The sequence below is a fragment of the Sinohyriopsis cumingii genome, chromosome 5 (genome assembly GCF_028554795.1).
Source record: "Sinohyriopsis cumingii isolate HCF-2022 chromosome 5, ASM2855479v2, whole genome shotgun sequence".
In the NCBI taxonomy this organism is placed as follows: Eukaryota; Metazoa; Mollusca; class Bivalvia; order Unionida; family Unionidae; genus Sinohyriopsis; species Sinohyriopsis cumingii.
Window position 1 is genome coordinate 39,210,030 of NC_142965.1, and position 13,478 is coordinate 39,223,507.

Consider the following 13,478-nt stretch of genomic DNA (forward strand, 5'->3'; position numbering starts at 1 on the left):
TCTGTAAATCATTCAGGTTAGGGTTTTCTGGGTAATTCAGTAGCATTTAAGGACTTTCTGTAAATCATTCAGGTTAGAGTTATCTGGGTAATTCAGTAGCATTTAAGGAATATTTCTGTAAATCATTCAGGTTAGGGTTATCTGGGTAATTCAGTAGCATTTAAGGAATATTTCTGTAAAACATTCAGGTTAGGGTTATTTGGGTAATTCAGTAGCATTTAAGGAATATTTCTATAAATCATTCATGAAGCATTCACAACATAACATGCCCCTTTAAATTATCTGGGTAATTCAGTAGCATTTAAGGACTTTCTGTGAATCATTCAGGTTAGAGTTATTTGTGTAATTCAGTAGCATTTAAGGAATATTTCTGTAAATCATTCAGGTTAGGGTTATCTGGGTAATTCAGTAGCATTTGAGGAATATTTCTGTAAATCATTCAGGTTAGGGTTATCTGGGTAATTCAGCAGCATTTGAGGAATATTTCTGTAAATCATTCAGGTTAGGGTTATCTGGGTAATTCAGCAGCATTTAAGAAATATTTCTGTAAATCATTCAGGTTAGGGTTTTCTGGGTAATTCAGTAGCATTTAAGGACTTTCTGTAAATCATTCAGGTTAGAGTTATCTGCGTAACTCAGTAGCATTTAAGGAATATTTCTGTAAAACATTCAGGTTAGGGTTATTTGGGTAATTCAGTAGCATTTAAGGAATATTTCTATAAATCATTCATGAAGCATTCACAACATAACATGCCCCTTTAAATTATCTGGGTAATTCAGTAGCATTTAAGGACTTTCTGTGAATCATTCAGGTTAGAGTTATCTGTGTAATTCGGTAGCATTTAAGGAATATTTCTGTAAATCATTCAGGTTAGGGTTATCTGGGTAATTCAGTAGCATTTGAGGAATATTTCTGTAAATCATTCAGGTTAGGGTTATCTGGGTAATTCAGCAGCATTTAAGAAATATTTCTGTAAATCATTCAGGTTAGGGTTATCTGGGTAATTCAGTAGCATTTAAGGAATATTTCTGTAAAACATTCAGGTTAGGGTTATTTGGGTAATTCAGTAGCATTTAAGGAATATTTCTATAAATCATTCATGAAGCATTCACAACATAACATGCCCCTTTAAATTATCTGGGTAATTCAGTAGCATTTAAGGACTTTCTGTGAATCATTCAGGTTAGAGTTATCTGTGTAATTCAGTAGCATTTAAGGAATATTTCTGTAAATCATTCAGGTTAGGGTTATCTGGGTAATTCAGTAGCATTTAAGGAATATTTCTGTAAATCATTCAGGTTAGGGTTATCTGGGTAATTCAGCAGCATTTGAGGAATCTTTCTGTAAATCATTCAGGTTAGGGTTATCTGGGTAATTCAGCAACATTTAAGAAATATTTCTGTAAATCCTTCAGGTTAGGGTTTTCTGGGTAATTCAGTAGCATTTAAGGACTTTCTGTAAATCATTCAGGTTAAGGTTATCTGGATAATTCAGTAGCATTTAAGGACTTTCTGTAAATCATTCAGGTTAGGGTTATCTGGGTAATTCAACAGCATTTAAGAAATATTTCTGTAAATTATTCAGGTTAGGGTTTTCTGGGTAATTCAGTAGCATTTAAGGACTTTCTGTAAATCATTCAGGTTAGTGTTATTTGGGTAATTCAGTAGCATTTAAGGAATATTTCTGTAAATCATTCATGAAGCATTCACAACATAACATGTCCCTTTAAATTATCTGGGTAATTCAGTAGCATTTAAGGACTTTCTGTAAATCATTCAGGTTAAGGTTATCTGGATAATTCAGTAGCATTTAAGGACTTTCTGTAAATCATTCAGGTTAGGGTTATCTGGGTAATTCAGCAGCATTTAAGGAATATTTCTGTAAATCATTCAGGTTAGGGTTATCTGGGTAATTCAATAGCGTTTAAGGACGTTCTGTAAATCATTCAGGTTAGGGTTATCTGGGTAATTCAGTAGCATTTAAGGACTTTCTGTGAATCATTCAGGTTAGAGTTATCTGTGTAATTCAGTACATTTAAGGAATATTTCTGTAAATCATTCAGGTTAGGGTTATCTGGGTAATTCAGTAGCATTTAAGGAATATTTCTGTAAATCATTCAGGTTAGGGTTAATTGGGTAATTCAGTAGCATTTAAGGTATATTTCTATAAATCATTCATGAAGCATTCACAACATAACATGCCCCTTTAAATTATCTGGGTAATTCAGTAGCATTTAAGGACTTTCTGTAAATCATTCAGGTTATGGTTTTCTGGATAATTCAGTAGCATTTGAGGAATATGTAAATCATTCAGGTTAGGGTTATCTATGTAATTCAGCAGCATTTAAGAAATATTTCTGTAAATCATTCAGGTTAGGGTTTTCTGGGTAATTCAGTAGCATTTAAGGCCTTTCTGTGAATCATTCAGGTTAGAGTTATCTGTGTAATTCAGTAGCATTTAAGGAATATTTCTGTAAATATTCAGGTTAGGGTTATCTGGGTAATTCAGCAGCATTTGAGGAATATTTCTGTAAATCATTCAGGTTAGGGTTATCTGGGTAATTCAGCAGCATTTAAGAAATATTTCTGTAAATCATTCAGGTTAGGATTTTCTGGGTAATTCAGTAGCATTTAAGGACTTTCTGTAAATCATTCAGGTTAAGGTTATCTGGATAATTCAGTAGCATTTAAGGACTTTCTGTAAATCACTCAGGTTAGGGTTATCTGGGTAATTCAGTAGCATTTAAGGAATATTTCTGTAAATCATTCAGGTTAGGGTTATCTGGGTAATTCAGTAGCATTTGAGGAATATTTCTGTAAATCATTCAGGTTAGGGTTATCTGGGTAATTCAGTAGCATTTGAGGAATATTTCTGTAAATCATTCAGGTTAGGGTTATCTGGGTAATTCGGTAGCATTTGAGGAATATTTCTGTAAATCATTCGGGTTAGGGTTATCTGGGTAATTCAGCAGCATTTAAGAAATATTTCTGTAAATCCTTCAGGTTAGGGTTTTCTGGATAATTCAGTAGCATTTAAGGACTTTCTGTAAATCATTCAGGTTAAGGTTATCTGGATAATTCAGTAGCATTTAAGGACTTTCTGTAAATCATTCAGGTTAGGGTTATCTGTGTAATTCAGTAGCATGTAAGGAATATTTCTGTAAATCATTCATGAAGCATTCACAACATAACATGTCCCTTTAAATTATCTGGGTAATTCAGTAGCATTTAAGGAATATTTCTGTAAATCATTCATGTTAGGGTTATCTGTGTAATTCAATAGCATTTAGGAAATATTTCTGTAAATCTTTCAGGTTAGGGTTATCTGGATAATTCAGTAGCATTTAAGGAATATTTCTGTAAATCTTTCAGGTTAGGGTTATATGGGTAATTCAGTAGCATTTGAGGAATATTTCTGTAAATCATTCAGGTTAGGGTTTCTGGGTAATTCAGTTTCATTTCAAGGTCAATAGGATCAACTTTATGCCTTTTATATTGATTTTTAAAAAAATAGCTTTGCTTTATTCAAAACTTTTGCTGTGTGTTAAAGAACCATTGATTTTAGCAAGAGGTGGCATCATTTTACTTACATAATTTCTATTTTCAAAATTACAAAAATATTTCATCACTTTCCCTCTTTTAGTCCATATTTCTAGACAATCCTCACATCTTCCAATTTTTTTTTCTTCCTAATGCTGTAAAACCTGTCTTGGGAGACCACTGCTATGAGAGACCATCTGTTTTGAGAACCAGGATCTCCATTCACAGATTAAGTGATTTTATAATTTTATGACCTGTTATGAGAGACCACCTGTCTTCAGAAACCAGTGTTTTTTGGCGGGAAGGGTGGTTTTCAAGACATGTTCTATTGTATCTTCTAACTCTGGTTTTTCCCTGTAGTTTCAGTACTTCACTGACACTGTTTCTGTCTTCTGAATAGCTTATTTCTGCAATTAGTTGCTCTTCCTTTAGATGTTGAGTTTTTTCTTATATGCTTATGATGGTATGTTTTGCACAGCATAACATGCCCCTCTTTTTACACCACTTTTCATATGATGGTATATTTTACACAACATAACATGCCCGTTTTTTACACCACTTTTCATATGATGGTATGTTTTACACAACATAACATGCACCTGGTTTTTTCACCACTTTTCATATGATGGTATGTTATACATGACATAACATGCCCCTGTTTTTACACCACTTTTCATATGATGGTATGTTATACATGACATAACATGCCCATGTTTTTACACCACTTTTCATATGATAGTATGTTATACATGACATAACATGCCCCTGTTTTTACACCATTTTTCATATGATGGTATGTTATACATGACATAACATGCCCCTGTTTTTTACACCACTTTTCATATGATGGTATGTTATACATGACATAACATGCCCCTGTTTTTTTACACCACTTTTCATATGATGGTATGTTATACATGACATAACATGCCCCTGTTTTTTTTACACCACTTTTCATATGATAGTATGTTATACATGACATAACATGCCCCTGTTTTTACACCACTTTTCATATGATGGTATGTTATACATGACATAACATGCCCCTGTTTTTACACCACTTTTCATATGATAGTATGTTATACATGACATAACATGCCCCTGTTTTTACACCACTTTTCATATGATAGTATGTTATACATGACATAACATGCCCCTGTTTTTACACCACTTTTCATATGATGGTATGTTATACATGACATAACATGTCCCTGTTTTTACACCACTTTTCATATGATAGTATGTTATACACGACATAACATGCCCCTGTTTTTACACCACTTTTCATATGATGGTATGTTATACATGACATAACATGCCCCTGTTTTTACACCACTTTTCATATGATAGTATGTTATACATGACATAACATGCCTCTGTGGGGTGAATTGGCCATACTCAGACGGATGAGACCTATTTTCCCCCAATTCCCTTTTGTGACTTGAGTAAAAAAAGTGGCTGCCAAAATGTTCGCTGAAAACAAAACATTCCAGAAGGCAGGGTTAAAAATATCTTCCCACGATCGCAGCCAATCAAGAAAGAGAATACTGCACAATAAGTTCATGGGCTTATTTGGACCAATCAGAATCACATAAAATGATATGTAACACGTTGCAATATCAAAAATATAAAACTGCACATAACATACTATGTGATAATTTACATTTTTAGACTTAAAAGTATATATATTTGGGTCCATCAAAAGAGTGTTATAATCATTTTAAAAATACACTGTATGTTTTTTATCTTATTGTAAAAATCTGGACTGTGTTTTTTTGGTCCATAAATATTTATCAGTGTAAATCTGTGGTTTCCAATGGTTACGTTCATGCTAAGTTTATTGCCTGTATATTTTTTTTCTTTCTGTGCCAGGTGAAGTTATTGTTCAGTAATATGGCGACATCTCTTGAATTAGTAGAGTATGAACTTCAAACATTCCTGTCCCTAGGTAATCCATATGAAATGTTCCCAATTTTCAATGAAGTGTGTATCTTTAAGAAAGTTTACTGAATATTTTGTATTCTTTACAAAATTCAACATGAAATTCCCCAACCCCTGACTTTGACCGCTCCAGTGTTCTAGTGGTTAGAACGTCCTATGCGGGAGGACGCTGGTTCGAACCCATTTCATGTCTTACCAAAGATTTTTAAAATGGTACTAGCAGCAGCCTTACTTGGTGCTTAGCATTAAGAGGTTAGTGTTAGGACTGGTCGGCCTGGTGTCAGGATAAAGTGACTGGGTCTGCGGCATGATGCCCCAGTGCTAGACATCACTATACACTGTCATACTGCAGACATCATAGCGATATGACTGAAAATTTTTAAAGCTACGTTAAAAATCCAAATCACAGACACCCCCGACCCCTTACAATTCAGAATTGCAATAATAATTGACTTAGATGTAAGGAAGCTATATTCAATTTTATTTTTAGTGTGCAGAGACCATTGCACAAAACAAATTGGAACAAACTAATGATAAGAGTAAACCAGTGAGACAAAATATTATGTGGCAGTTCTGAAAAGTGGTGTTAAGCCAACAATAACAACAGTGTATTTCTAAGGGATTTTTGAGAAGAAAAAATAGGTATTTCTACCATTAGTTTAGGATTCAGTTTGATGATAATTATAAAATAGTTAAGTCCCTTATCACAGCAGCATCTAGAGGTTATTCCCCTTTTATTGTACTTAATTCTAAACAACAAAACAAACGAATTACAAAATAAAGCATTTATATATAGTATCATTTATATATAGTATAGTTGGGGGAAAAAAGAATACCATAAATGCCATTACAGCTCAAATCAAATGGTCTTAAACACTGACCACTCCAAAACCGACAAACGTATTTGATTAAGATCAAAAGTTTAGACAAACTCTGCATTTTTGACCAATAATGAGGTGGGTTTTTTTCAAGTTACAAGTAAATATCCATGCTTCTTCAATACAACCCAATTTCTTTAATTTATCAAAAGAAATCACTTTTGCTTTGTGAGATCTTCCTTTGTGACTATTCATGATCCCTTGAACATTTTTCTTTTCCTCTGAACATAGATTTCTTCATCCTTGAAATATGTTTGCAAAACACTGCTTTACTGGAATTATTGTCAAATTAGCCAAGTTGATGGGCTATACTGATATCAATTTCTTTTACGGCCATCTCCAGTTTACTTTTCAGTAGAATTACTACTTTTTGCAGAATATTATTATTATTATTATTATCATTATTATTATTATTTATGTATTTTCTTTCAGATTTGCTCAAGTTATTACCCTTAGCTCTTTATTATTGCAGAAATGTTGAACGAGCAGAATATCCTATATGAAATAGGGGCCGTAATCTCAGTCTATTATCACTATTTTGATTCAAATGAATAACCTAATTATCAAATGCCTGTTAACATTTTCATATCAGTTATTATATTTAATCAAGATCCGGTATGTACATTGTGACTTTTTTTCTTGGACAACAGCATGCATCTTGTTCTTATAGATGTATGCAAACTTTTCCTTACTGTCGAATACTTCAGCTGGGTTTTTTGGCGTGGATTTCTTGCTGTATTAAAGTCCACTTATCTAATAAAAATTTAGCAGTGTTTGAAAGCTGAATTTAATTTTCACATAACAAGCTACGGGTAGGAAGATCTTTCCATGATTTCAATGCCAAAACTATTATTATGCAGTTAACACTGATAGAAATCATTAAATAGGTCAAATGCGAATGCGATACGGCGCCTACCGTCATCCACTGAATGTCATTTTACTGTTACTGTCTGGGCTTAATGCAAACATTGCGAGTTGGTATTTACCCCATGCAGGTTGTCAAATAAATTCAGTTTACTGCCCGGAATACAATGAACATTGGCTCGGTTTAGACTCGAACTCGTAACTGTTTTAGATGCTGGATTCGGAGGTAGATGCTTAACCTCCGTTTTACGATTTCCTGCATTCCTAGAGGTGTATATTTGTGATAGCCTTATCACGGAGTAAATACAAATTTATGATTTACGGGGTACAAAATATTGCGACTTTTGTATTCTCATAAAAATGATATTCGAACGATGACGGTACACGCTTTGGCAAGCCACCTAGACCATAATACTTAGTAATCTCGGGGCTCAGTTATGTGAACTCGACAGAGAGACAGTCAAAAACAATCGCATGATCACTGTAACTTCAGTAATCTAGCTTTCCACTACGTGCAGTAGTCCGAGTTTCCTCTAACCCTCGCCCCCCCCACCCCCTTTTTTTATATTTGGAAATTTATGCTACGGTGTAGGGTAAGAGTCAATTCATTATCGAAAAGTTGGAATTCGCCGACACCATTTGGTGTCGGCATAGGGTAGCCACTTACTAGCCGGCCTAGCAAACTAAAACGACCGTTCGTCGAAATATACCTGCATGAAATCGAAAGCTGGACATTATTCAACGAGTTTTATAAATTTAATAATAAATCATTGCCCATTTGATTCTTTTTATCACATAGTATTTATTTCAGTGGAAATTATTCAGATGAAAAGAAGAACGAATAATTTCGTTCATTTTGACTGACGCTGTACCTTTCATTTGTTGTGCGTAAAAAAGTCCCAAAGTTGAACTAGTATTAACGTTTAAAAGTAGAGTATACTTTTCTTACAAAGAACAAGCGTCCTTCCTAATAAAGATAACGTTTTGCACGACAAAATCATTTTGCAACACAGAACGTCCCGTACGCGTGATGTCACATTGTTTGATGCAGTACCCCATTATAGACTGCAGTAGACTGTCCATGTTTACATTACCTAACATGTCACTTGCACAACTAAACATGACATTGTTGCAATATTCATGTGAAAGAATGTTTTATCGATGCTTAAATTCCCATATTTACTGTAATGTATTTGTGACCAGATATTTGCAGTATTTGATGTGGAACAGCAGGCGACTGAGTACGTAAACAAAATTCATTTTGAGTCGGTTTACCGAGTAAGTATGCAGTGGTTGGATACATTTCTGTCAGTTTGGAGACCGGTTGTTTATGTCCACGTTCTTCTGTGAACAGAGGTGATTTTTTTTTTTTTACTTCTCTAAGTTAACATTTAAATCACTCTTGTATATAGCGTGGATTCCATACTACAGTTATACCTGACCGCTCCGGTGGCCAAGTGGTTAGAGCGTCCGCCTTGGATGCGGGAGGTCGTGGGTTTGATCCCCTGTCGAGTCATACGAAACACTTACAAAAACCTTACTAACAGCTGCCTCGCTTGGCGCTCAGCGTTAAGAGGTTAATGTAGGATTGGTCGGCCTGGTTTCAAGATAATGTGACTGGGTGGGACATCATGCTACATGTCTGCGGCATGATGCCCCAGTGCTAGACATCACTATAAACTGCCACACTGCAGACATCGTAGCGATATGACTAAAAAATTGTTAAAGCTACGTTAAAAATCCAAATCACACACACTACAGATATACCGCCTCATTAAACCCCCACCCCACACAAGCAATACCTGTAGTTTTGCTTGTTGTTGTTATTGTTTTTCCTCTCGTGATTTTAGCCAGTTTTCATGTTATGATAAATTATACATGATATAACAAACCCCTGTGGGGGGTAAATTAGACATATTTAAACAGACGAGACCATTTTGCACCAATTCCCTTTCGCGAGTCGAGTCGAAAAATGGTGGCACAAAATGTTTATTGAAAACAAAAAATTCAAGAAGTCGGGCTAAGAAGTTTCCAACGATCGCAGCCTATCAGTAAAGAGAATACTGCACAATAATTTCATCGGCTTATTTGGACCAATCAGAATCACATAAAGTGATATCTTCACATGTTGTAATATAAAAAATGTGAAACTGCACACACTACAGGCAAAGCCTACCGACTATGTGATAAAGTGAAATTTCGCGTTCTCGAAGCTCAAATGTACGTATCTGAAGTTCTGGAACAAAAGTTTTAATTACATGATCACGCGTTCGTGCCAACAAGAAATGCACGTTCTCGAAGCATGAATACGTCATCGTGAGAGAGGCATCTTTTTTTTCTTCTTTTATTGGTTTAATGCAATTTTCTTGTATGATTGGCCGTCTTAACTACATAATAATGTGATTCAGGAAACAGTACAATTTGGTTTGTCGAGATCGCTTATTTGATTTTCGAATACGCGCATTCTAGTTTCGAGAAAGCGAAATGTTTTCAGGTTATGCACTTAACTGCTTGCCAAGTAATTTGACTATGCGAAATGTTAGCTTTGATTTCACGTGATGGAGTGCATGACTGCACATTATTCCGGAGATCGCATGGCTGCTCTTTAAAGTTTGCGTGATAGAGCCCCGGCAACGCAGTGTTTCCGTGTTGTGGCTTACCACTCGTGGCTTTAATCTAATCATGGAGTAAAAGTCCCCTGAATGCAGCGTAGTTGATACCGTCTTCTCTCGAATATAAAATAGTGCGTCCTTGTTGGTATACCACTCTTCTGTTACCGTCTTGGTAAAATGGGAAAATCGACAAATCTACCTTTTTTTTTCTCAGCACAGCGACGTTTCAGTAATCGAATCGTTATCGAAATAGCAAGAGCCGTAGTTCTTAAAGGTCTGCTTAGCATCATAGATGGTACGATAAATAAGGGTTATTACTGACAATGACTGTATGATAAATTAGGGTTATTACTAACAAAGACGGTACGATAAATACGGGTTATAACTGACAATGACTGTATGATAAATAAGGGTTATTACTAAAAAGATGGTACGATAAATAAGTGTTATTACTGACAATGAATGTAGGATAAATAAGGGTTATTACTAAAAAGATGGTACGATAAATAAGGGTTATTACTGACAATGACTATGATAAATAATGGTTATTACTAATAAAGATGGTACGATAAATAAGGGTTATTACTGACAATGACTGTATGATAAGGGTTATTACTAATAAAGATGGTACGATAAATAAGGGTTATTACTGACAATGACTGTATGATAAATAAGGGTTATTACTGACAATGACTGTATGATAAATAAGGGTTATTATTAATAAAGATGGTACGAATAATAAAAGTTATTACTGAGAATGACGGTATGATAAATAAAGGTTTTTATTAACAAAGATGGTACGATAATTACGGGTTATTACTAACAGATGGTACGATAAATAAGGGTTAATACTAGGATTTGATTTGTCACACTAACGAAAGATAATGGAGGAATTTACAGACTTCTCATGCTTATTTACGTTTCAAGTACTTTGAGATTCCAAAGTATTACTGAGTGCACAGTGTCTAGATATGGAGCATTTCAGTTTATTTTGAATATAGGATGTCTAAAACACAACAACATTCGATCTTCTTGTTATATTTATTTTATATTCATTTTTAGAACAAGAATGCTCTGGAAAGGAACGTTTGCTTTTATTTTCTTCTCATTTTCGTGTGTATAAAGGACATAAAAAATAGGCATTATGTCTGCATGATCTATTTTAAGTAAATATTCTTAAATAATTAAATAATATAATTTTCAGTTCAAGTGACTAGCGATCAAAATTTCATAAAGACGATATACATAATTTTCAATTCCCAGTTCACCTGAATACCTTTATAACCGTATTACACGCAATATAACTTGTATCTCGTATCATTGTATCTACACTAAACGAAAACTAGTAGCTTTAATTGTATTGTTGTGATGAGTAAGCAATAAAGTATAAAAATACCCTAGCTTTCATATTAAATTTATAAGTAAACAACTAACTTAACGTTTTATCCGAAACGAAAATGCAAAGGAAAAGCCAAAAACTATGTTCTGGTGTAAATGTATATTGTAATATACAGTGGTAATGTTTTCTTTCCTCAGTAAATTGATTCGGGTTTTTTTTAACCACCTCAGGGTTACTTGTTTTCTTGATATATACGAATGTTTACTCGCCAAAACATTGCACCAGGTCAACTGTACAAACAATTGGGTTTTAATTAATTATGTAGTTTTTACTGATGTAGAGGTGCCATAGAGACTAAGATATCAAATTAGATTTTTGTGTTTATATGGGACCTAAAATCTGCTGATTTCATTCGCTTATTGACGCTTAACACACACAAAAAAACACATCCAAATATAATTGGATCCATCATTATAAATTTAAACAACATTCGATACATCTAATTGCATGTCCCCTTCCTCGATATTTTTCCAGTATTAAGCTATAAATATTGATAAACGTCAGTAATATTTTATATTGCATACAATTTGAGTATATTTATCTATACGATACGCGTACTAACCGACCCTGACCTCTGATCATTTCTGGTCGTCATTTGGTACATTGCAAAATGTTTGATTGGTCGGGCTCGATTATGGTGGCGAGACATAGGCGCCCCGCCGATCTGAAATATTATTGAGTTAATTTATCATATTCCCACCACCAGGCCACTACCCCTGTCGGCAGTTAAGGGTCATTATTAGGTGTACCACCCATAACCAAATGATGGAGCTTAATATAATGTCATATTTTGTATGTGGGCACAGTCAATGAAAGGAAGCATATTTTCTCATTTCTTTGTCTATCTCTACATCAATACATTCTTTTTAGTTGTACCACCCATACCGCAATGTAGGAGTATCGTCACTTTAATGTGCATAACGTTAAATCATGTTGGCTTTTTTGGTCTCCTTCGGCCTGTTCGTATGTCCGTCTATGCGTAATTTCGTCCTTCTTGTGTTAGCGTCTTTGCTCAACGAAGCAGACTTGTTTCAATACAAGATGAGATTTAGCAGGCTTTGGTCAGAATCTGCAACTACACTGATTAAATTTTCACTCCTTTCAATTTTATTTAAAAATATCCTTCCACCCGTTCTTCAGTTTTCTTTCTTTCGTTAAAGAAACACAATAAACTCACCGTTTCGTTCTGTGTGTGTGTGTGTGCGCGCGCGCGCGCGTGTGTGTGTGTGCAAAGAGTTATTCATGAAATATTTGGGTTGTAGGATAAAATCCCCTCAGGACAAAATCCTCAAACGGTAAAATCTCACTAGGCCAAACTCCTCCAGCAAAATCAAAAATAGGATATAATCCCCTCCTCAGGTCGAAGTTATTAAACTTTATAAACTATCACAAGTCCTATTTTGAAACGGGACAGGGGTAGAACAGAAGAAATTGGCCATCATCAATCTTCCTCATATTTAATTTAATTATAGAACTTCAAGATTATCCAATAAAATTATGGCTTAGCTTTTAAGAACTTCCCCAACATGTAACAATAATGGTCAAATACAGTAAACTCAGTACTTATGAGATGGGATGACATCGCACATGCACGTGCAATTAATGTTTAGATCAAAACGATCATTAGGCATCTTAATCTTCTTGGTCTGTTAACATCTGGCATCAATATATGCGTATTTTATCTACTAAAGTCGCCACAAAACTTTAAAGGTTCCAGTGGCTTAAAAAGGGCTAAATATACACTGGGTGAGGGTATTATGTCCTATCTTACATTGTGCTTTCAGTATTTTGTCCATCGAGAAGTTTGTCTGTGCCCAAAATAGTTTTATTGCTCCATTGTATTAGAATCATTTTTCATAAATAAATGATACCGTATTTCATACTGGAAATCAAAGTTATTGAAGTGATTATATATATATATATATATATATATATATATATATATATATATATATATATATATATATATATATATATATATATATATATCTTTTAGGGGTTTTCGTATTTATCAAGTTACAGATTTTTCGCATATAAACTGAAAACTAATCCAGGTAAGTTTTCGGCAATCAATAAATTTTAGAATATGAACAAAGAAAATTAAGAAAACTTGTGTAAAATTGAAAATTAGAGGATGTAATTAGTGAATTTTAACAAATGCAGAAATTATATGCAAATGACAAAATTTAGTCTTTTAGAAAAGACAATATACAAAACGTGTTTTATGAGAAATGTGTTTATAAA